This window comes from Oreochromis niloticus, linkage group LG14 (genome assembly GCF_001858045.2).
Source record: "Oreochromis niloticus isolate F11D_XX linkage group LG14, O_niloticus_UMD_NMBU, whole genome shotgun sequence".
NCBI classification, from domain to species: domain Eukaryota; kingdom Metazoa; phylum Chordata; class Actinopteri; order Cichliformes; family Cichlidae; genus Oreochromis; species Oreochromis niloticus.
In genome coordinates, this window is record NC_031979.2 from 13,038,814 (window position 1) to 13,065,715 (window position 26,902).

Genomic DNA, 26,902 nt, shown 5'->3' on the forward strand with positions numbered 1-26,902 from the left:
TGACAAATGACACTGTATATGTGACTATATTGTCAATATTAGGTTTAATAAAGAATATATTTACAAAAGTACATAATACCAGTGATAGGGATAATGTTGATTTATTACTATGATTGTGATAACCCTACTGCGAATTATTGATTTTTTCATTTTAGACACAAAAGCACTATAACGTATTGACCCAGCTACCAGTACTATGAGTGAGTTTCTCCTCTTGGATGGAATTAAATTCTACACTAAATAAGCCAGAGGTCATACCTTACTATCATGATTTAATGGTGTCAGTAAATGGTTGGTGGTAAAGAGCACCAGTCCTGTAAATGGCCAAACTGAACAGTAGATTTTTCAAGGGACCATACAAATGAAATATGAGTTGTTCAGAAGTATTTTCACAGATTTGCTGACAGCCACAGGATGTGAACTGATAGCTGCTGCCCATTCAGCCAGTCAGTGTTGTCACCTTATAAAGACTGTATCCTGCAAACATTAAATGCTGAATGACCAATGTCATTGTCTGGCAGGTCTGCCGGATGTTCTTCCTGGGTGTTGGAAAGTGGGAGCAATGAGATAAACAAATGGTCCAAGAAAACACTGCAGAACCCAAACATTAGTGATACCATGTCCTCAACTTACTGAACTAACTGACTGCAGCACTGACGACCAAAACATCGCAGGCTCATAATGCTTACATGGAAAAGGACAGAGGAACAGTTGTTAGGTGGTGTCTATGCTACAGGATACAACATGTTTTTCCTACTAGTCTAAAGAAGGAAAATACTGAGTTAGACACTGTGGGGGCTAAATGGTTCATAATATGAAAATTCATGTTATTACCAACCTCATTTGCTTGAAGCCACACCGTGGAGATGGACAAATGATTTGAGAGACTATTCTTCGCCTGGAATTTAAACAAAAAAGGTGAATTTAGGTAAGCAGCAAAGGTATTGGATAAATTAAAAAGAATGAACTGTTAAATTTTGGAATGCACATTAATCATTAAATTAATCAAAACAAGTGAAAAATTTAATTTAATCAGACTCTCACCACATTCAAACTCCCAGTTCAGAACTTTGGAATAAATAAATGAATAACTGCAATCAAATTTACAAGAGTTTTAGAGTTCTGAACAGTATATATTGGTGATATTGACTCATATAACATTAAACAGACCTTTCATTTACCTTTCACATTTGAAAAAAGGATAACAAGGGATAGACACAATATGCACTCTGACTAAATGTGTTTAAGAAAGTTCAAAAAGAACACGTGTGAGTGTGAAGGATGTGTTTAAAAAAACTGCTTTCTGCTGTATATTCGCTGTGCACGCTGTAAACACACGTGTTCTTTCAGAAGCACAAAGGAATACGTGGGGCTCTGAGTTTCCTTACTGTGTGTGGTTCTGTTTAAGCCAATTCAAAATATGTGTAGGCTTTGTGATCCATGTAGGATGGTGCCAAGTTATGAAGGAGGATGGATACTTTTTCAGCAAGACTATCTATGTCTATTTAAAGCATAACCCACAACAACCTTGCAATCACTATAATAAAAGTTACTGTAAATAAACCAAATTAATACATGTACTTTGATATGCACTCCTATGCTTAGCTATGGTACCTATTTTTTGTGTGTGTTACTCCATTGGCTGCGAAGTCATCAGTGAAGTCAAGCTAGGCTGTGAGAAGGTTTGGTTCCGAAGTCTAAAGCAGCTTTTTGTGTGTTGTGTGATGCTACAGGTCACGAAAAACTACCTAGGTACTCTTTGTAGAATTGCTAACCCAACTCCAAACTTCTGCATTGCTCCTGTTGTTTTCTAAGTCATTTGGAAGATTTTGTGTTGTACCTGCTAACACCAACTATACCTGATTACAAGTGCACACTCTGCTTGCTCTGCTGTTTCTTCTGGTCAGAAGTCATAGTACAGTAAGAGAATAATGGGGTAGTGACATGGTCATTACAGGAAATGAGTCACATTTGAAAGTAAAAATTCTGTTTAATTTAGAGGCATGGATAGATTCATGTGGGGGGTTTTGGCACCTGTTGTATGAACTGGTGATTAACTTTGTGACTTGTCCACTTGAAAGATGCTATAAAAATAAGTTAACACTGTCAGACAAGAGAGATTGTTGTTATTATTTTGCTTTTTTTAATCTTTTGTATTCATTTAAAGGGAAAAAAAATATAATCACTTTCTTCACCTCTGGCATCACACAGAGCAGATTTTTACACCTAACACCATCCTAGTGATGTCACCAGAAAACCCGCAACAGCCCTGACTGTAGGTCTAAGAACTTGAGTGGGTGTGTATTTTTACCTTTTTTTGCTTTGGAGTCATTTACTGTGTACATCATTAAGGTTTACATGTTAGCTTATGGCTGACATGTAGTGATACAAGGGATAAAAAAATCTTCTCTCACCTGCGGTTTAATGCCTTACCTTTGTCTTTCCTAGAGTATAAATTAGACCTGAATTGCACCCATTGTTGTGAGTAATCTTCTTTGACACTTTCTCACCAAAATAGGCTTTATTCCCAGGCTTGGTGCCATTATAGAGAATATGTTTTTATTTTACTATGATGTATCTTGTCCAAGGTGCAAAAAGGGACTGACTGTGACTATGATATTGGCAAATAGTTGATTAGATGTTTAAAAGGTGTTTTAAAAAACATTAGCAAGATAATCTAATGCATTTACATATATCTTGTTTTATTAATCCGACCTGTTATGGCCCATATGCAGCAATAAATAGCCAAACTGTCAATACTACCACCAGCACCATTCTCCAGAGATGGGTAACAATAGGCTTCCTCGATAAGTATATAATTTGTTTTACTGTAGATAGGGAAAAGAACCCAACATTTTAAGTGATGTTTTGCAACTTTTTTCACTCTAATGGGCATTACCACAGCTGATTTCTAATATTTTCAGAAATCACCTTTCCTCATACCATAAATGACTTACATACAGAATTAGATACAGAATGTAAATTTAAGTTATTTAATAATAATACAGATAACATAATAGTAGGCAGCATGTAGGGAAACGTACAGCAATGTGACATGGTGTAAAGTGTAAAGTTTAGGAGGAATTATGGTGCGGGGTTGTTTTTCAGGAGTTAGGCTCAGTCTCTTAGCTCCAGTAAAATGAACTCTTAATGCTTCAGCATTCCAAGAAATTTTGAGCAATTTCATGATCCACACTTTGCAGGAAAAGTTTGGGGATGGCCCCTTCCTGTTCTAACATGACTGCACTCGAGTGCAAAGAGTAAGGTCCAATAAGCAAGCGAGTTTGGTGTGGAAGAACTTGACTGGCCTGCACAGAGTCCTGACCTCAAATTGATAGTACATCTTTGGAATGATTTAGAGTGAAGATTGTGAACCAGGACTTCTTATTCACCATCAATGTCTGGCCTCATATATTTGCTTCTGGAGAAATGGTTAAAAATTCCCATAAACACTCCTAAACCTAGTGGAAAGCCTTCCCAGAAGGCTGCAAAGGGTGGGCTAGCACTATCGCAAACCCCATGGATTATGAAGTGGATGTCACTCACAATAAGTGTATCTTTTCAGCTGTAATTTTATAGAGTTGCCTTCGTCATGTACTACTTTCAGGTATTACATTTGCGTGCAGTGAGATTTGTTTATTATCATCGAACTTTGAAACTCTCTTTGAACATTAGTGTTTTGTGATCACAAGAAGCTAGTGTCCTTTGTTTCACGTATCAAGGCAAACTGAAGGCTATACCATAAAAATTTTAAATGTTTACAATTGATTTCAAAGAGTAATCCCCAAAAATCATCCATCAACCCATCAAAGAAAACAAAGAATAATTGTCTGGCTGTTTGCATGTGCAAATACACAGTTTGCTGTCTTTACATACATTCTCCCAGGTTTGTTGCAGTTGTACCCAGAGGTTTGGGAGTGGCCAAAAATATTTGGCAAATCCTTGCAAGCACATTCAAAAATTGTTTATTAAAGTGTGTTTGTGTATGTGACAGCTTGCTAGTTTGCAAAAATTTGTTAAAGCAGTGAATTCTATTTCAGGCTTTTCTCTGAATATAGATCACTGAACAGGGACAACAGTGGTTGTATTCAAACTCATATGTTGCAGCAGAATCTCAATTACCTGCACTAGTGGGCCTAATATGAATGGAAAATTTATGCAAACATTTACTGCATGATTACTATTACTATCTCTGCGCTGTTTGTACAATAGGTGTGCGTGTGTATGTGCGTGCATTTATGTGTGGATGTTTATAGCTAAAGTTTGTGGAAGATTCTTCTTTTCTTGCATCAAGGTTGAATTACAATGAGATTTGCTGTGAGGGGAAAATGTTTTGTAATGTATCTTGTCTCCCTTGATGTGCAGTTCAGCAGACCACTAAATCTTCTGAGGAGAAATTCAAAGTGACAGAAAACAAAAAGCAACCATATTTTTATGTTAGCACAAACAAGAACCCGGAATAAAAGAGAAAAGCGAGCAAGAAAAAGAGAATTAACAGAAAAAGCAGATGGAACCCCATCCTCTCGAGCCGTTTAATCCTTCTGCCTCGCTGTGAAACAAAAGGAAAACTGGGGTGAAAAGTTTGTTTAAACCATTTCTGTGAAGATTAGCCATTCTAAGAAAAAAATGTGGAAAAATTACGCATCTCTAAGTACCCTCTTCATGATGACCTGCCTACGTGTTATGTGCTCGTTACACGTGGGAACAGATGCTGTTTCACTCACCATCACAAATTGTGCTTAGTCAAAAGGTGGCACTAGTACCACACTTTGGCCTTTTGCTTTACAGGCAGTGAAAGGGGGCAAAAGAGAAGGGGTAAGGTGCAATGGAGTGGGGTGGGGGATGGGGGGCAGTGGAGGGTAGCAAAACATTAACAGAACAAAGTGTGTGTTGAGTATGTTTGTTTGGTGAGGCGCATGGTAAAGAAGGAAAATAAAGTTTTGGGGTTTTTTTAGGTAGTATAATTAATTTAGCAAAATGAGCCTCAATCTGAGAACATTTCTCAGGCTAAACTTCCAACCCATGTGAAGAGGGAAGGATCATTTTACACAACCTCTCATGCTAAACCTGTCCCTAAAATGTGGAGTGACTTAAAGTCCTCATCTATGATAAAGTCAAAGAAGTGGGGCAATGAGGCAAATTCCTGGGCGGACAGTAAGTGGACATGAAGAAGATGCTCAACTGGACAGGAGTGCCTGATTATTTTACTTTTTTATTATATTTGACAAACCAGAAAAAGTGCTGAATTTCATTTCTCTCCCATACATGTCTGCTTCATCTATGCTCAAAGACTTATGATATGGGTAATCTTATGCTATAAAAAATATCTTACTTTGGAATAGTTATCTTTTTAAATACAAACGAATTCATATAGTAGACAAATAACTAAAGTATTATACACTGGATAGGTCATTAATGATGATGTTTTAAATTTCCAGCAAAATGTGTTGTCAGTAGGAGATGGTTAAATAAAAGAGACTGTCCTATACTTTTCTGCATTTTTGACTACTATCCCATCAGTATCCATATGACCACATGACCATCTTTTAGCTCAACAGTTTTTGAAAACTTTGAGCACATTGACAAGATGGGAGTATGTGTTCAAGATAAATTCCATGCCTATACAGAATAGTTATTTTGATCTTTTGTCCAGCAGGACATGTTAATTAAACCTGCAGGGAGGCATCTAAGGGCATGCTGTAACTGAGCATATGACTGGCTAGAAAATAACCTGGAATTGAATGTATAAAAGACAAGAGCATAAGTATAGCGCATGGGAATGGAACTGGTGACCCACCAGAGCCAAAGTAGTGACCAAACTACTAAGTGTGGAGTGGGCCAACTTGGGACTGGAAGAGAGACTGAGATATTTAGATCTTTTACAGTATGTGACAAGTCATTTTATCAATTATTAATAGTCTTTAAATATATGTTTGAGTTCCAAGCACACTCTGTGGTTTCTAAATCTGTGTAATTTTAGATGTGCTGTAATGGAAGGACAGAATAGCATTCTTCTAAAAGATATTCCCTCATTTCGCGTTTTGATAATGGCTGTGGAGGACACTGGCTAACACAGTTGGCTCACTGTCTTCCATTGTTGTTCATTTATTGAGATCTAGGGACCACAAGGCCACAGTATATCATTCTCATGTTTTTCATACTTATCAAGCCATTAATTGACCTCTTGTGGCCGTGGGAACATTGTTGTCCTCACCACAGAATAAAAGTGATCACTGAGATCAACTTGTCCTGATTTTAACGCCTACCTCCAAGAGGACAAGTGGATACAAGTATTTGCAAGTCTGAAAAAATTAGGCACATGTTTAAAAATTCTAAAGAAACATTAGCAATGCTTTTACCTTTTGTTTCTTATTGCACCACTCACTGTTTCTTTACAAAAGATTTTTAGTTGTCGATTTGTAATTATGACCTGTTTGTGGTGCCAAGCCTAAATCCTTCACAGTGCTTTCTTTCCAGAAACCTTTCACTTATTAAAAAAAAACAGGAAGGGGGCAAACACATTTTCAAACCATTGAATTAATGTCAGTTAGCTTAAATATGTGTTAAGTACATTTCTGATTTCCCTCTAAATTCTAATTTTATCTCTGACTGTAATATTGTTTCTTCTAGATTTCCTGCTTGCATCATCTTCTATCAAATACTGTGTCTCTGAGTTCTTTTCTAAAGTGTATTTCGCTCAGTTATCAACATGAGTCTGTAACTCTAATGCTGTATCTATACAGGAAACAGTTCACATCAATGTGAATTGTACTGTATCTCTGTGTGCACAAAAGTACTGGTATATTAATAGGGTAATAAGTATATTGGAGTCATACATAGGCAGCTGAAACCTGGAATGTTCATTTGTGACCATCAGCTTCAAAGGAATGCTTAAAAAGTATATCGCAAAACTCTCTTCCCCTATCAGTTATTTGTTTTTAAGCTAAGTAATGAAGGTTTTACACTTGTAAGCCAAGTTGTCAGTGGAATCTATAGAAGGCACCTATATGTTTAACAGAAATAAATAAATAAAAAGAAAACTGTGCTGCTCTCTTGAGGAAATTTGAAAGCTAGGAAGCAGTATAAGCTACAATGCAGTTAGCATGTCATTAAACAAATCCATGCTTGTAATAAAAGTTATTACATCCTTTAAATTGAAGCTCTAAATACTTTGAAGGTGATTTGAATAATATGTCTGTCTCTTATTACATCCAACATTCAACAGTAGCTCTGACCATATTAACAACTAATTCCTCATAGACGTGTATATCTTAAAGTGATTTTCTGATTATCCATCATCATATCTATTATTATATCATATTCATTATCTTATCATTATCTGAAGTCTGGTTGTAGTAGCAGCAGGCTAAGCAGTGTATTTCAGACACCCTTTTCCCCAGCCACACTTTCCAGTTCCTCCTGAGTGATCCTGAGGCATTTCCAGATCAGACAAGGAATATAATCTCTCCGGTTGGTTCTGGGTCTCTTCCCAGTTGGGTATTCCAGAAACACCTTTTCTTCTACTCTGTCCCGTTTGAGCTCCTTGCCATATCTCTAAGACTAAACCTAGACACTCTGCAGATTGAACTAATTTCAACCACTTGTATTTGCAACCTTACTCTTTCTGTCACTACCCAGATTTCATGACCACAGGTGAGATCATGGGACGCCGATAGTCTGATAAATCAAAAACGTTGCCTTTTGGCTCAGTTCTCACTTTACTCTCAGTCCAGAACAATGGCCCTATTACAGCTGATGTTTGACAAATTTGCTAGTCCAACTTGTGCTCCACCTTCCCATCACTCAACAATAATAATATTCTAAGATACTTGAACTCCCTGGTTTGAGGCAGGGGAAGCATTCCACCATTTCTTTCAAATCTGATGATATGGTAAAGAACCACAGCCTCACATTTTCCACACTCTGACCCACTGCTTCTGTGAGTGAAGAAACGCCTGCTGAATTGGTGCAGGCATCTGGTTAAGATGCCTTCTGGCCATCTCCCTTTGGAGGTGTTCCAGGCAAGAGACCCCATAACACACTTGAGAGATTATATTTCTGGTCTGTCGCCTTGAGATCATGTCCATGAAAATCAAGAACAGGATCGGAGTAAAGGTGCAACCCCGGTAGAGCTGAGCACCCACTGAAAACATGGTTGACATTGTGTCAAGGACGCAGACACAGCCCTCACAGTGGTTATACAAGAACCTAATGGCCTATTGCAGCAGGCCTGGATGAGTATGGGGTCAGTCTGGTCTGGCCCTTATACTCTTGCAGTAGACCCACAAATGCCCCTGGGGAACCTGGTTGCAAGTCTTCTCTAAGTCTACAAAACACATGTAGACTGAATCGATGAACTCCCATGATCCCTCCAGAAGTCCTGCAAGGGTGAAGATTTGGTCCACTGCTCTACATCGAGGACATAATCCACATGGCTCCCTTTAAATCCCAAGTTTCGTGACTGTGATTTGCAAATGTTGCCAGAATCCAAATCCATGCAAGGTATCTCTTTGGATGTCTTCTTTTTGAAGTCACTGCCACACTTAGAGAACTGTTGAAATGAAGTCCATAAATAGACAATTTGCTATTAATAGTTCCAGACCTTCAAGATGTTTAGCTTCCAGGGGTTATCTGATTACTTTCCTTACAGGCACAACATGATCAGGAGACAACTTAGTAGAAAGGGAAAATGGGAGAGGAAAATAAAGCAGCATCTGTGTTTGCGATGCTAATAATGACAGTTTAATGAGTGTGGTAATGATAATCTAATTTGATGACGTATTCACTTGTGACTGCAGGGACATGTTCCCTTCTTTTCTCTTCTTGTTATTTCCTTTTCGCTCGCAAAGTTGCAGCATTTTCAACTGCCGTTGAAAATTGCCTCACATTTGCATTTCTTCCCTGCTTTGTTTTCTCTCATAACTTATTCTCCTTTAGAGCGCCCAGCTTTACTTTTCTTCATCTAGTTTACCTCTCCACATTTACGACCAATCTCTTTGAGTCATTCTCCTCTACTCCATGCACCCTTTTACCTTTTCCCAACTATTGGCAAATGAACCCCGCGAACCCACTTGATTTCTTTTCCTTATTCCACTTTCTTTTCCCCGATTTTCACTCTACTAGTTTAACCCCTCCACATCTGAAAGTCTTGCTGCTTCTTCCCATTTTGTCAGTACCTGTTCACCACTTCAAAGTCGAATTTCAGCCTTACAAAACTTTAAGAAACAGTCCTCCTAGTACACTAGGTGTCTGAAAACACTCACCCCTATAGAAACTAACAAGTGTTTTAACACTATTTACTAAGGTGACAGTTCAGCTGTCCTCAAATTTTAGGTTTGGGAACACCTAGTCTTTGAAGGGCCATGTGTCACCCTCTGTTCATTTTACTTTTGCCCTACTCTTAAATACTTCAGTTCCAGAGCATAAATCCACATGAATCAATCTCCTTTTGTTCTCTGGTCTGTTTTAACATTATTTACCTTTTTTTTTCTTTGGTTCTTGGCATTTTCCCCTCTCACCACTCTGTTTTTAATTTTAACATAGTTTTGTTTTTTTTCATTATTCATCCTTCTTCATTTTGTAACTTAATGTGATCTCAGCAAAAAATTCTTTCTCTGTCTGCCATTCCACCCACATTCTCTCATTCATCCCTACTGTGTAGTTCTGATCAAATTCTCAGTAACATCACGATGAGCTAAAGGCAATGAATTATTGTGAAATGTACGTCAGAGTAAGACTTACAAAATTACAACAATAATCAATCTTACATTGCGTTGTTTTAAAGATCGAAATGTGATGTTCAAAGCAATTATTTAACTTTAGGACCTGCGTTCTCTGGACATCAAGAGGTTCATATTAAAATTCAATGCCTATGTGAAATTGCCTTATTATCATGAGGTCAAACATACAGCACGCTGCTGTAGTTGTTTTCAAACCTTTCCTGTCTCGCCTTACTTATTCAGCTCTGCTCTTCTGCCCTTCACATCCTCATTGTCTTTATGGGGCACATTGATCGATGTGCTGCTGTAGCAGACTGTGACGAGGTTAGGAACTCTGGCCTCGGGGGTGTCTGTGTGTTTGTGTATGTGATGAACTCAACCGTTTATTGCATGGTTGTGCACTTATTTGTATGTAGGATGTATATATACTCCGCAGGAAAACATCCATCTGATGTCAAGTTGACTGTGAAGACTGCAGGAAGCATGCTATTCTGAACAGTGTTTAATGCTATATTCTGGTTTGTGATTCCGCGTATGTGCGAGACTGTGTGTGACTATGAGTCTGTGTGGAGAAGGTTTGTAACTGTCAAAATAATGATTCCACTACTCAGTTTCTTGCTGTTCTTGCAGTGAACTGAATCAATATGACAAACCCAGAGTCCACTTGTGCCTTACTGTGTGCATGCACACACACACACACACATATAGCTGTCATACTTGTGCTCCCTCTCTTTGAACTAGTCTCATCGATCGCTCTGCTGTTCAAACTCCCGTTAGGAGTTTGTCATGGTTTTAGCTCATTGTTTTTACCCCTGACAACTTAAAAGCTGTGTTCCTTTAGACAATCATGAACATGAACATAAACATTTACAAAGACATGCATGCTCAGGTTCATACATAGTGTGTTGCTTTCTTGGGCTTATAAATATTCTGCATTTGGAATTTTGGAATAAAGCCTTACACGTGTACAGATGGGTGATGGAGAAGAAAATCTGATAAAAGGAAGTGGAGAACCACAATACATATGAATGCTTTCTGACAGCTGGGCTGCATACTACACAACATTCAGTCACGCTCTGTGGCATGTATTAAATGTTGAGCAGGCTTAAATGATTCTGTTCTTTTTTCCCACATGATGACCAGAGGAAATGAGCAAAGTGACTTTGAAAAAGGGTTCAACATTGGGGCACAGAGCTTTAATCAAAAAAACTGCTTTAATAGGAAATCTGAATAAAATGGTTCCTTTGCTTGTATGTAAGAGAAAGACACTGGTAGATGCCAGAAATTCTGCAGATTTTATGACTCGTGTATTAGTGAAATATAAACAAAATAAACTGATGAGCAACTCTTCTTCGGATGACTGAGCACATCAGTGGAGAAAACGGTCGGACTGTGTCAGTGAGAACAATATATCGATTACATAGCGATGGATGTTATAGTTGTGCTGCAGTGCATAAACCCTTCATAACCAAGATGAATGCACATTTGACAGTTCAGCATTGGCACTCAGACTGCAGGGATGAAATTGACATGCTGGCATTTGCTCTTTAGACTGCACGTCCCATTTTACCCATACATTCATATAGCACTTTATTCTACACACTTGATTACTTTATCTGCTTCACATCCACAGCCAATTCAAAATCACCAATTAGAGATTACATCTTGCTGCGAGGCAACAGAGCTAAGCACTGCAGTATAACAGAATAACACATCTGATATGGCCCGATGATTTATTCTTCACCGTATACTTGATATGTGGGCTAGTGTTTGTGTGGTCTACAGTACACTAGAGTAGGGAACAGAGTAGCCCTGAATGCTTGAGGAAGGGACATATTATGAGCGATCACCTTTATCCTATGATGAAACAGTTCCATCCTATTGAAAGCGGTCTTTTCTAGACAAACTCACAGGGCTTTAGAGTATGAAAATAATGGGAATATAATATTTTGGCCTTTGCAGTCATAATAGTGAATCTCGCTGCTAGAAGGGCTCTTTACCACAATCATCAAAACACACAGCAGACTTTTTTAGTTACCCTTTCTCACATGTAGAACTAAACAGGAAGACATGTTGTTGTGCACAACCTTCTAAGATGGTTTTATTCTATTTTTTTCCTCCCCCCAGATTGTTTTCAGAATGCTTTGATGTACTTAGCTGGTACATAGCATGACATTTAACATTGTTTTCATGTCCTAAGCTCTGCAACAGCATTTAGGGGCGATGAAGATTCACAAGGTTAGGGAAAGAAAACAACTCATCATGTGTAACAGGATCACAAGGCAACTGAGAAAAAAAAAAACACTTCATGATATCTGACACCCTGCATCTCTGCATCTTGGCAACTAGTAGTTACCATGGTGATGGAGTTGGCAACGGCTATAACATCAGCTGATGACATCGGCTGATTATGGTGTTGTTGATCAAGATGAGGAGAGATAAAGATGAGATTCATGTCTCCCTAATATTTTGAAATAATTATTGTAATCTTTGTACTTTCTTTATCCTTGCCTTTGAACTTAGCTGTTTTGCAGGGTGTTCTGTGTCGAGGTGTACCCCTCATGGTTAGCAGTTTTTCAGTATCATGTTCAAGGACACTTCAGCAGGAGAGACGCTTAGTGACACAGCAAGGCACACAGTACCATATCAGGAAACTGCCCTGCAGTTAAAAGACAATATATCCACTCTGGTGCTAGCTTGTTACAGGGATAAGCTTTAGCTTTTACTTAATTTTCCTCTTTGACAGGAAATTATGGCAGAAGTGAATATGAGGAAGAGACTGTAATAAAGCCATACAGTTATTTGGCATGGGCTACTGGGGTCTTCTGCTCTAATTCTTCTTGGCTCAAGAGGTGTGATTCTGGTTGAAATCTGGGCCTGATCATATTTAATTCAGTTGGCCTGTTTTCAAGTTGATTTTGGTCTTAAAACATTACAAAGACAAGAGTGCTGTAGAGCAAGAGAAACTGGATACAGCACACTGAAAGTGAAGTTGAAGAAACAAGAAGAAACAACAATAATTTGCTGTAACATGAGATCATCGACAGAATAACATTTAAAGTGGTTGTGGTAAATTCATAGTGATTGTTCAGGAATTGTTTGAGAAACACAACAAAGAGCTGAGCCTTAACCCGACCTCCAAAATCCCCATGGCTCAATCCACAGGTGTTTCTGTGTGTTGACTGTTCAGAACTGTTTTGCAATCAAGAGAATAACCTACACAAATGAAGGCAGACGATTTTATTGGTCAGAATGATAGGTGCACTTTAAAATTTCACTTGTCAATAATAATAATAATAATAATAATAATAATAATAATAATAATAATAATAATAATAATTCAACAATACATTTAATTTATTGCTAATTTTCAAAACACTCAAGGTCAGTATTAAGAGAGATTTAAAATGTAATGCAAAAATACATAAAATAAAACACCAACAACATGAAGAGAGATGGTTATAGTTGATACACTACTGTAAAGAGCTGTGATTTAAAGTGGTAATGGTTCCAATGACATGGCAGTGCAGATAAAGGCTTTGGCATCCATGGTGTTCAGTTTGTAATGAGGAGCAGTCAGGAGTGCAGCAGAGGCTGAGTGTACAGTACAGGAAGGGGTGTGACGATGAAGGAGGTCTGTCAGATATGGGGGTGCCAAGTCACTGACAGCTCAAAAGTGTGGAGCAGAATCTTGGACTGGACATGTTGGGGAATGATGAGCTGCTGAAGGTGAATGAGAATATGTGTAATATGATTGGTGGATGTGGTGCAGGTGACACATCTTGCTGCAGATTTCTGTACCATTTGGAGGCGATTAAGGAGTTTTTAAAGGAGAGAAGAGAGTATGGCATCACAATAATCCAAAAGAAAGGTGACCAAAATAACATAAATAAATGGTGTAATGTGTGTCTCTTATATTTTGCATGTAGGTGTTTTTATTTAATATCAAATTACTATCAAATTACTTGCCAAATTAGAGAAATTGAAGTGACAAAATTTTGCAAACTGGAATGAGTTAGATGTCAGGCAAACACCAAAAACATATCACTGGACACTAACAATATCTTATCTTGCCCTTTGAGTGCCATTAGAGCAGCAGCTAAGTAGCACTGTCAGAACCTGTGGCACACACACACACACACACACACACACACACACACACACACACACACACAAAATTCTGACCTTGGAGTGCCTTTTTTAAGGGAAGAGTGTTCCTTTCTGGAATATTAGAGACTCAATGGCACACAAGAACTAATGAATAATCTCGGAGTGTAGAATATTTTTTTCTATGTCCCTAAAACGGAGTGTTGGCTTTTCAATGTCCTTATGTAATTCCATTAGTTCTTTGATATACTGTAGACTATAGAGTGAATATGAGCAGGAGTGTGTGCGTGGAGAGATGACTTTGACAGAATGTTATGAGCTGATATTCATATCCGAGGACAAAGGGGATCTAAGCACTGCTTTTAAAAAAGTGTCCAATGAGCCATACAAGACAGAAAAATAGGAAAAGTTAGTGCAGCTTAATCACACCCTCATAGTTTACTATATATCATGTTAGGTATTTGGCTGCCTCTTGGTTTTCAGAAGGGTTGGGTTTTTACTGTGTGAAAGTGAATGCTTTATGTTTCTATGCAGTCACTCAATTTCTATTTTTAACATGCAGATATGATGAAGCTGACTGTTGTATTTAAATAGGCTTGTGAATGCGTGATGTGATCTCGGCTCTGTGACATGCTTCTCACCCGTCCCAGAAGTCTGTGGCCTGGGTTAAAGTGCAAATTACAAGCGAGACTGCTGCCATGACACATGTGCCACAACTACAGAATTAAATTCAGCGTGCTTTTGTTTTACTGATGCTGCCTCGATATATTTCTCATTATTTTGATACCTTTTTTTTCTGTGATTGGTGTCTATGAAAATCATGATAACTGTAGTAAATAAAGCGTAGATGGATAAAATCATTAGTCCTACCACACACTTACACAGTTTTCTTTCACCTATCGGGATCATAGAAAAGATGTCTAGACGTCCTTCTCTCCAGCCAGTTCCTGCAGCTCTCCAGCACCTCTGAGCCCGAGAACTTAGCCTAGCCATCGCTACCCACAGTGTCGGGCCATAGGTGACTGTAGGAACACAGATCGACTACTATATTGAGAACTTTGTCTTCATGCTGAGTTTTTTCTTCATCACACCAAGCTTTCCCAAACAGCATCAGTTCATCTTTCAATACCCCGCTCCACTCTTCCCCTACTTGTGAGTAAAGATTTGATCCTGAGACCACTGAACAGGGCACATTTGACATTTGACCTGCAGGGTCTGTTCACAAATAAGCAGAATAGGTGAAAAAGTGAGGCAGCACGGTGGCACGGTGGTTAGCACTGTTGCCGCACAGCAAGAAGGTCCTGAGTTCAATTCCAACATCAGGCCGGGGTCTTTCTGTATGGAGTTTGCATGTTCTCCCCGTGTTTGCGTGGGTTCTCTCCGGGTACTCCGGCTTCCTCCCACCGTCCAAAGACATGCAACTTGTGGGGATAGGTTAATTGGATAAACCAAATTGCCACTAGGTGTGAATGTGCGAGCGAATGTGAGTGTGAATGGTTGTCTGTCCTTGTGTGTTGGCCCTGCGACAGACTGGCGACCTGTCCAGGGTGTACCCCGCCTCTCGCCCTATGACAGCTGGGATAGGCTCCAGCGCCCCCGCGACCCTGAAAAGGAGAAGCGGAAGCGAATGGATGGATGGATGGATGGAGGTGAAAAAGTGCAGCACTGTTGCTCACAGGAAACAAGTCTGATTTACTGGTTCCCATGTGGAAAAGATATATATAAATCTTATAAAGTTTGTATCTGTCTTGTGTGAAACTTGTATGAAAAGCATACAAGAGTGAAAACAGATATAAGATCCCTTGAAAAATTATATAAATGAAACTTGTATGTTTTGGATACTTACTAAAACAATATATGAAAGTAATGAGAAAGTGGCCACTTTCATGAGTAAATCATATAAGCCATATATTATTCACTATATGAAGTAGGCCACATCTTGTGCAAGTCTTTTATAAGTTTTTTCTATTTCTTTTCTATATGGGTTATCAGGATGAAAAATGTTTCATCGGGGTGAAACATCCAGGTTTAAATGTTATTTCTCAGGTAAACTTTGAGGTTCCCCAATAAGACCATAGAGTCTGTGACTAAGATGCTTTCTAGCACCCAAGAAAGTTTAAAAGGTATTTCAAGAAGGTTGCAAATGTAGTGGTGACTGGTTCTCCAGTGAGACTTATTTCAGTGTTGCTTATTCTCTGTCTTGTTCAAGGGTAGGGTTTACTGTATACCAGTGGTATACTACTGAGCTGACTGTTGAAAGTAAGCAGCACTAGATCACAGTAAGAATCTTCTGTGAGGCGAGTCTGTAGAGGCTAGAGGCTATCAAGGTCATGTTAGAAACAAGAAGGCTGTCGGCTGAACTCTGATAGGCTTGACCTTTTATTTTATACTGTATGAGACTCTCATGAGAGGGGAGAGATATGTGTGTGTGTGTGTGTGTCTATGTTTGTGTAGACATTCACAAATACATGAATCTTTTCAGCTGGTGGTACAAAGAAATTGTGATTATTTTTGTGGTTTGATTGGCAGGCAAAGAAGCAGGGTGCAATTTGGCATCTGATTCAACAGCAGATTGTATGTGTGTGTTTCTTTGTGTGTGTGTGTGCGCGCGTGTGTGTGTGCCCAGTATATTTCTAACTTATTAATGATTAAGTCTGAAGAATAATCTTTTTGAATCAAACATTTAGCTGACTCAACACTCGCATCTGACATTCACGTCTTTGGAGGTTTCATTGCAAAACAGAGCTTATGAAAAAAGCTTTTACATTTTGAAAGAACTAGTGAAAAGTGGTAGCTACTCTTTGTATTCATGCGTTATTCTGTGCATATCCCCACATGAGCAAATTCCATTTCTGTGCATTGTTGCTTTGAATTGAAGAAAATTACATTTAGTGCTACAGAGATCAAGAAGAAGCTCTGTGTTACTGTTGCAAAGACCCACCGTTCCAGAATAACGTCTATCCAAGAAGATCCTGGCATTTTCATTGGGGTTTAAATTTTATCACTGTACAACATAATTTAGCAGTTTTTGAATGTGTTTTGCAAACAGGTGTATAAATAAAGTTTTTCTTCTTCTGCTATGATGATGATGATTATTGTTATCAGTAATTTAAATGTCCACATATTTAGCAAGCATTATCTAACGCACTTACTTACAGTTTATGCTTGAACATGCTTGAAGAAAATTATTAGAAGACTTGGTTGCAACTTTATTTGCAGACAGAATCAAACTAAATTATAATTGCTAATTTTCCAAATTGATAACTCGTGTCAAATGGCCCATCAATAAAGGGTAAAAGAGGAAAGCTGAAATACAGATTATGAAATAGCGATTATGTTTAACGATGAAAACAGGGTTTTGATTGCTGCAAGAACACGGGGCTAATGGACTTGAATTTCCTTGCAAACATTAAAAGGGGGACTGAAAAAAAAAACTGATTATTTTTTGGTAATGTTAATGGAAATGTGTTTATTTATTGTTCTTTCTCAAATTTTATGAGTGAATATTTGACCTGATATCACTAACATATCATCTTGGTTAGCATGTTCAGTTACCTTTAAATGGTGGAAGGAAATAAAATGATTAGCAACTAGAATGTTTTGATAGTCAGAACTTCAGAGTTGAACTATTCTATTCCTGTCAACCTGGATTTGTTGGTATTGCTATATATCGGTGTGCACAATATGTTGTATTTATCAAGTTCAGACAGCATTAATACACTTTCACTCAATTTAAACATCAAACATACACAAGTTTCTAGACACAGATAAACATAGTGCATGTACACACAACCTCCGCCGTACAATCGCTTGCTTAAGTCCTACATATACAAGTACAGCTTATAAGCATGACCGAACCACATGCTTATAAATATGCATACTTGCAGTTATTCATATAAATATAGTGTGCCATGTCTTAGCTCCAACTCTCGGAATAGTGGTGTACTGAAGTGCATTCACAGATGGAGTGGCAAATTGGTCACACTCTACAGAATGTGTCGCAACCTGGTAAACTTTTTTTCTTGGTTGCCATGGAAACAGCTTTGAATGACGGCAGCAGTAGTAATGGGGAGTTTCCAAAACAAAACTGCTGCCTGTGTATTTCCCTTTTTTCTATTAAGCATATCTGTTCATACATCATTTACCATTCCTTAAAAGTTCCATTCAGATTTCCCTGAAATGCCGTCAAACAAAAATAAAGTATAAGGACTTAAATTTGCATGTCATACTCACCATTGTGCATGTATCACTTATTCTTTCAGGTTCTCTGAGATTAAACAGATACTATAACTTCCCCTAGACATGTATTAAGCATATTCTCTATACTTTTTAAAAATAACTATAATTTGATTCCTTGCCAGTAGAGGTCGAGTCAGAACTTAGAAAGCTGACAAATACACGAATACATATTTATGTCCGCTTACCACTGTAGTTTAATTTGGTACATATTTCTGAGCTGTTCAAAGAAGATTTTGCTTTGCTCACAGCGAGAAGGCCCTGGGTTTGAATCTGCTGGCCGGGGCCCTTCTGTGTAGAGCTTGCATGCTCCCCTTTCGCCCATGTGGTTTCTTTCCAGCTTCCTTCCACAGTTCAAAGATATGCTAGGTCACTTAGTGGTTCCAAATTGGCGGTCGGTGTGGATGTGATTGGTTGTCTGTCTTTTGGGCAATTAGAAAACCTGAAAAAGCTGAAAATATTGCTTGGTAGACAAAGTAAAATACTGGAAAAATCAAAATTCTAATTAATGTAGTCCACAAAGCAATGATGATCACTAAGTCTTTGTCTCATGAGTGTCTCTAATTCCAGGATGATGAATTATTTTGTATTTCATAATGAGCTGATTCTTTTCAGTTACAGTAAAGAAAGTACAGCTAATTGGCTCTGGCTCTGCTTTGTCTTAGTGTTCTGTAACCCTTGTTTGCTGAATAGATTCATTGATTTTCTTTTTCTTTTCGCATTTACATTTTACTGCTCTATTTTGTTTCGTTTATTATAACAAGTGAATCATTGTTGTTCTGCAGGACACTCATCCTTTAACATTTTCTTTACTTAGCCCCATTTATTTTCCTTAGTCAACCATTCTGTCTTGTCCAAGCCTCTCACTCACTTTCTCTCAGTTCTGGTTTCTTTCTTCCCCTCTTCACTGTCATCCTCGCTTCCCCACGTCTCCCCCACTCCTCTCCTTTCTTCCTTTTCTCTCCTCCTTCTGTCTCTAGCTCACTCTGGGCAATCTTCCAGGCAGATTGTATGTGATGCTATCTGTGGCTCTAATTGACCCTGACAGGACATTCATCATTAGCCACAACCTTTAATGCTGCATCGCTGTTAGGGATTCAATTTCTTCACTAAAACTGACATGGGCCATATTATATGACCATTAGAGAGAAAAATATATCCAAATCTTCTTGGAAGTCTCCTTATATACAAGCAACTTCCTGAAAGTGCAGCACTGGGAGATGCACCCCTATAAGTTTTTACAGTAGTGTTAAAATTCTCACCTGAATTAAAAACCACCAATGTCAGATATAGTTTTAACATTGTCTTCCTGGAGAAAATAATTCATTTTCAAACATAAGTAGACAGACGGCCCTTTTTAGCTGACTGCAGTTGACAATAAACAAATAACTGGCTTAGGCAGTTTGACTCCATTATGCTGATTTTTTAATATAGCAGTTCATCAGTAGGAATTAAATCCATCAAATCTAGGTCCAAAGAAGCTTCATCTAAGTTCTCTTTGCCGTGGATCACTGGATGTACTCACTTGTCAGGGCTGTTTGTCTCCTCCATTCATCCTTTGTACTGTTTACTCACTTTAGGATGCTTGTGCCTCCACACCTAATTAATTTGTGCAGCTGCCAATTTCACATTTGCGTTTGTTTCACGCTGGAAGAGACACACACACAAACACACAAAATAATAATTTGAAAAAAGGTTATATGCTTTAAACAGACTGATACATTTGGATGGCACAAATTCTGAAAAACTACACCCAAACGACAGGCTCCCTGACATACATTCACTGAATCTCTTTGCACCTCATTCACGTGCAGGTAGTCAAGCGATTATGCTGTAAGTACTACACAGAGTCACTTTAGAGCTCCCACAAAGTGAATATTTGAGTATACCTCTTTAGTGTGTATGGAGTGTTTGACTAATTATTTAAACCAGGAGTGTCTGGGGTCACTCCCTGCTATCTCCTCTGCAATATTAACTCTTAATAAGAAGTAATTCTTCCATTGTACCTTTCATCACTCCCCCACTGTGCAGACAGATGAGGTGTTTGACATTTCTCAGCTTTTGCTAGAATAAATTGAGGATAATCTTATTTTTGCCTTTTTAGAATATCTGCAGGGGTACTGCTGCCAATTAATTTAGATCATCAGCTTTCCTCTGCCTCCAAGTTGCTGTCTTTGGTGTCTCATTACTTATCGCTGGGTACTTTTCAATTCTAAATGTGTTTGTCTCCTCACTGGAAATTGTTGTGCATCTCCCTGTCAGCTCTAGCCCTGTGGTTTACATTTATCCTTGGTTTATCCCTTTCTCTCTGCCCCTCTCATCATTCTAACTGCTCTGTCTCATTTGTAGGGGGAAAGGATGGGAGAGACAATAAAAGCAGAAGGATTGCAAGGAAAGAAAAACGGACCAAGGTGAGCCAGATAAGACTAGGACAATAATGCAATGATGAGGATGCGGTGATTAGACAGTTCATGTTCCACTTTCTCTCTGCGATACTCACGCTTTTTTGCAAGCACATGCGCATGTACGTGCACACATATGCACCCTCTCAAATCAGATTCGGTTCATAATTTTGCATAATGATACTCTGCAGTCTGTGCTCAGATCGGTTGACAGTTAATGAAATTAACCTTGAGACGCTCAGAGATGCTGCATAACAGTGTCTCTCAAACACACTCACACACGAACATGTGCAAAAGCTAAACTAAAGAGCTGATTGAACCTGGAAATTTGGGAATCTGTGTCATAATTAAGAGAACCTCTTTTAAAATTCCACCGGCATTTCTAAAAACACAGTTTTGGAACAATGCCAGTTTGTTAGTACCTTTCTGCGTAGTTTCTCATACAGGTGGCTCGTGTTAATTTCTTTTTGAGCAGCTTTTTGCAAACAATCCTCTACATTTGTAGGTCAACATCATGGTGTGAACACAGAAACTGGGGATCAACTATCACATTAAAGCAGTATTGCTTTTCATTTAAAAGAAAATAATATAAAAGGTAGAATATAAAACACAGGCAATCAAAAATGTGTTTTCAGAAGAATAATCATAATAGATCTATGGAAATATTACTTTCAGTAAAACGAGTCACAACTTTTTAGAACTACAATTATAAAGTTTCCAAAGAAAAATTATTCACTTTGAAATGTGGTTCGACTGGCAGTCCTTCAGATGTGTACCCCATGTTATTTTCTCTCTGTAGTGGATTTTTATACTGGACAGCCTCATAAGGTGATTAAAACTGACTTAAACCTCAGATGAGTGTGTTTTAAGAGCAAGAAAATGGACAAAATGACACAAATAGACAACATGGAAGCGCAAAAAAGGGTCTTGTTAGAAAGGAAACAGTTCTCTGCACATCTCTGTAAGAGATAGGATAGAAGGTAGACAGTTCATAGCAGAGTGAGGAATCTCATCTTCATGTAATCTCCACAAAGTTTAAGAAGGAGGCTTATTGCTCTTTCCTTTTCAATGGCAAAAAAAAGGCAACAGAAGAAGAAAGTGTGTAAATTGAAGGAAGGAAGAAAGGAGCTCAGAATCTAATCAAACCAAGGACACGTTGCTGATTGCCTCTTCAAAAACAACAGGGAGAAAATTGGTTTGGTTTGTTTCCGTCATGAAGGCAAGAGACAATTGATACTAAAAATGGTTAAAATGTTGCAGGGGAGAAATGAAAGAAGCTCAAAGTGAAATAACTAAATTACTTGTTCACAGAATGCAATGGGGGAATGGGTAATCTGTGGCGTCAATCCCATTCTCTTCTCTTGCCGATTTCTTCAGTCCGTTCCTCCCTCTAACAATTACAGAGCTTTTCTAAATCCATCCTTTTCCCCTTCTCTGCGCCTTCAACTCTTCACTCCCTTATTCATGCAAAGACACCAAAAGCCCAGAAAAGGAAAAGCTACCGTATAATGGGTCTGGTTCCAAGATATGCTGACTGCTAATGTAGAGATACGCTATGCTCTATTTAAAGCACTGGACACCACACACACATAAAATGTTAGTGAATCTGAGTGGGTTAAAAATAATGAAAATCAGTCACTATCTATCTACACTGCTTTTTTATATATTCTAAATCTGGAGGACTTATAAATACTGTGCTCTTGACAAAAAATGTTTAAAGTTACCAACACTTGACCAATGTCTGACTCAGTGTACTGGAGGTCTGAGTGTCAACAGTGACGCTATGAAGTGGAGATTGATGGTCTCTTGAGTACGCTACGCTCAGCCAAGTGCAACAATCCAACAAACAACAACATCAGCTACATTAGCTATGACAACAACCGTCTACACCAGCACGAGGACATTGTCGGTAACACAAAGTGTGGCACCAGCTAATTAAAACATAAGTAAATCAGAGCTTAATGAGTTGTAATTGTAGATAATTGCAGAGTTGTTGATGTATGATGTCTAATTGGCTTGCATTGCTGAGATAATGAGAAAAGTTTGATTACTTTATGCTAAACGTGTTAGCAAGGTAGCAGGTGTTGTTCAAGGAGGTGTCACAAGCAATCCCATAACTCACATCTCAATCTCATCACTCAACCTCTGCAGAGAAGGAAAGGGAATGGTCTCTACCTCAGTGTGTTAACCAAGACTCTAATTATACTCATGAGCTAATGGAACTTGCTTTGTTCCTCTTTTATCTCATTTAAAAGCAAAAAAAAAAACATTACAAGTTGCGCGAGATTGATTTCATGCCTTTTTTTTTTTCCTTACATATGACAATTTTCAGAAAGACATGTCAGAGGATTTTTATAAAAAAAGATAGCTTCGCACCCAAACAGGATCAAGCTCAGGTCTTTGCAGTTTCAGTCCCCACTGAGTTATAGCGTGGGATTTAATTATAAAGGTACTTTCTTCTTTTCCCTTTTTATCATGTTTCATCATCGCCGTTGTCTATGAAAAAGGCAAAAGTAATTATCTTCAAACCCTACACATATGCTTGATATGATCTTTGGGATGAGGGATAATACAGATCTGCCAGTGTATAGGCAGATCTAACTTTTTGTTAGTTAAAAGACCCACTGTCCCCGAGACATCCGATCTAATGCTGACTTTATCTGTTCATTGTGTTTGTGCCTATCGTAAGCACTTACAATATATCTAAGCCTCAATATGTATGCGCCTCCTAATGTTGTGGATCATAACGACAAAAATCTAATAATATTTTGACAGTAAAAACATGTATGGCTACAAAATAAAATAGACAAATACACTAAAATTTTTAAAAGCTATCAACTGACTCTTTAGAAAATGTTCTTTGTGGCTTATGAACATGCTTTTGAGATTGTCTACTCTCCTGAAGGGAATCATGTTGATGTAGGCAGTCATGCAGGTGATTGAAATTAAAGTCAGATTATGTCCTTGGGATACAAAACCTGTTAAGGTTCCCTGACCTGTAACTTCTTAAAAGCGAGTGCAAGTGTATGCATACAAATGCTGACAGCATAGATAGGCACGCAACAAAAACATGAATTTGTTAAAGAAATTAAAATCAGAAGCAGAAAAAGTCTTGAGTGAAAAACTTCCAAAGAACGTTGACTGTTATCGGTGTTCATTTGAATGAAATAAAGCACCCTAACCCTAACCCCCACATGTACATTATAAAAACGTTAGATATGTTGCTTTCCTTCTTATAACAGTGTGTTAGTATCACATTCATAATAGCAAGGAAACCACAGCTCTTGTGGTAGGATGGCACCAGGCAGAACAGCATTACATTTTTGGTATTGCAACCCCTTGTCCTGCTCAAACTTTGCTCGATATTTAAGGTTCAGACCACACAAATCATTTAACTATAGCTATATACTGTACTATAGCTAAGTACAAGTTTAGCACCTGTAAATTGGATGATACAGTGTTGAAAACATCTACCAAAATATATCTAGGTAGACTGACATGTTGATATTAAAGCACCTGCCAAAGTGTGCAAACCATTTTTTGTGCTACTTTGAGCTACAGATCTCTAGGATCACATCTTGCCATGATGACAGAGCTGATGATGACACAGGCACACCCAAATCAAAACAATACAAATAATATACATATAATACATTTAACACAATACTAATAAATTAAATCTGTAGATAACTAAATCAATGTTTCAAAATCAGAAATATATAAAGTATATGATTTGTTATATGATTTCTTGATTTTATTGAAATAATACTTAAATGATGGTAACTATTTCTAAGATTAAATTTGTAATTTTATACTACCTAGTGTAGTATATTAAAAAACATAAGTGTAATTACTTAAATCAGTTTTACCGCATTTTCTTTATTATGCTGCAAAATTTCCGACTCCCTTCTTTTCCTCTTTTTTTGAAAAAAGCAAACAAAAAAACAAATAAATAAAAACACAATAGATTTACATGTGTCGCTTTGTAAAGTTATCAAATCCCAGTGTTATGAGTCTTATTTTAAGCATGCTTTTATAAATGCTTTTAATTTTGGAAATAATAAATGTAACTGTACAAAGGTTGAAATGTGGCTAAAATTTTCTCTACTGAGATTAGTGCAGCTGGCCCTGTGGTCACAATCCCATAACTAACCACTTCAGTTCAAACTTGCTTGTTGACTGGGGCCATTTTTTGTCACGTTTGCATGATCTCCTACAGCCCAGTGACATACCTGTTAGTGTAACTGGTGGTGGTTTAAATTGGCTGTAGGTGTGTATGTAGGAGATTATTGCTGTCTCGTTCTCTGTGTTAGCTTTCTGTAATGGGCTGCAATGGGTGCAGTTAGCACCGCTGCCAGGCCTGGGTCTGAATCCACCAGCCAGCTGGACCCTTTTGTGTATCACCTGCATGTTCTTCTTGTGCCTGTATGGGTTCTCTCTGCTTCATCCACTTTGTTTGCACAGAATTTGCCAGAAAAGCTACATCTACCATTTTTTTTGCAATATAATTAACTTCATAGCTCGTGGACACTATATTAACTAAGTGCAATATTATACCACCACATTCCCTGTCACAACCACTGGGCTTAACAGCTTTTCTATTGGAAATCCTACACTGTCAGTAACATTAAATTGTTGGCTTAATTAATAAGCTTCTTGTGAAATGTTAGCACTGACAGCTTTCGTCTTTTCTTCTAGCGTTGAAGTTTAGTGTAAGTTTAGCACTCAGTGGATTATTCATTGCTTTATTCTAGAAAGAAAAATTACTTGTTACTGTTACCTTTCTCAGATTCTTATCATTACATTTCTTTTCAGTCTAGTTTGGTTTTCCGTTTTCTTTCCCATTCATTAGAATACCATCCTTCCCATCCCGCCCCCCTACCAGCATTTCATAGATGTTTATGTAGATCACACTGTGGGAGGAGAATATTTAAATGATTCAAACATACATGGTTTTCTACAATTTGTAGCAGGGAATTTAGTGCAAATTGTGTTCAAGTTAATGTAAAATAAATCATGTGTTACTTTTGATTTTAATAAAATGACAGGTGGAGAAGTTATCAGAACAAACATGCAATTAATGTGGGTGGATCGCTCAGAGCTATGAGCATGTTGCCTTGGGTTTGCTTTTGTGTAGCAGCTCTTCAATGAGTTCTTATCCCGAATATTTAAAGCTAAGCTTCACATTTCTTTTCTTTATTCTTAACAGAACTGAAATAAAATGAAATGAAAGTCTTTTCTCAACAGTGCACACACAGAGTGTGTCATGACAAACTAACAATAGCTTCATTAACAAACTTAGATGTCAAGGACTGACAGTAAGTAATATTTTATGTCCTTCTACGCATCATACAGTTGAGCGTGACACAGATTTCATGTTTGTGTGGTGGAATAGTTTGTAATAAAGCATCTCTCGTTTGGATAAATCCTGAGCTCCACCTGAGCTGTCAGTTTTATTCAGAGAACTGTCTCAACCCACAGAATCACAGTCCCCAGAATTTTCTAACAAAAGAATTAAACCAAAATCAAGCTAAATCATGTGATTTCTAATTTAGTTAACCCCTCATTGATCTGAATTTCTATACCATGTACATAACGTGAACACGCATGTAAAACCTGCATTTACACTACCTTTTTTGTTTAATACATTGTTAGTAGGTCACCCACAGAACTTTCAACTCCCATCAACATTTCTTTTGTGACTGCAGCATCATGCTAATTTTACTATGCATAGTAAACCCAGCTGTGCATCGTCTTTTTCTTTGAGGTATCAGACCTACTGTACAACAGCATGGAAACTCACCTTGTGGTTCATCCATTTGCTGCCTTCCTTTATATTCCCATGCGTATGTAGCTTAGCTGCTGCAAATGAATTTAAAAGTAGAACCAAAAGATCCTTCATTGGCATTAATAGGATTGGCTGTGATGTGTATCCCAGCCATACTGATCTTAATGCTGATAATGCTGACTATCAAGTTTCTCTGGAGGGATGTGTGGACCCTGCTATCAGTTTGTATATCAAAGTCTCACTACATGTCTTTGATAAAAGCTACCTCAACTCTGATTCACTGATTGATGCGTATGTGCAAAGACAAGATAAATAAAAGATTTTCTAACCTTCAGAAAGCAGACTGCAGAAGCAATTATGATTCTCATGAATATGTAGTGTAAATGCAAAGTTGTCAAAGCTTATAGAAACTTGGTTTGATGCAAACTGTTAGCGCTCTTGGATTACCTTGAAACTTTCAGTGGCTTGTATCTAATATGAAGATGATTACCTTGCTCTGATGTGCCATTTCAGGCTGTATCTTTATCTCTCATGTCTAGTCCTATACCATAAGCACCATGAAACAAATGCAGTTTATCAAAAACTGACACAACTGTGGGGTGAGGAATATAAATACTGGCAAAGTTGGAGTAAAAGGAGAAATGAAAGAG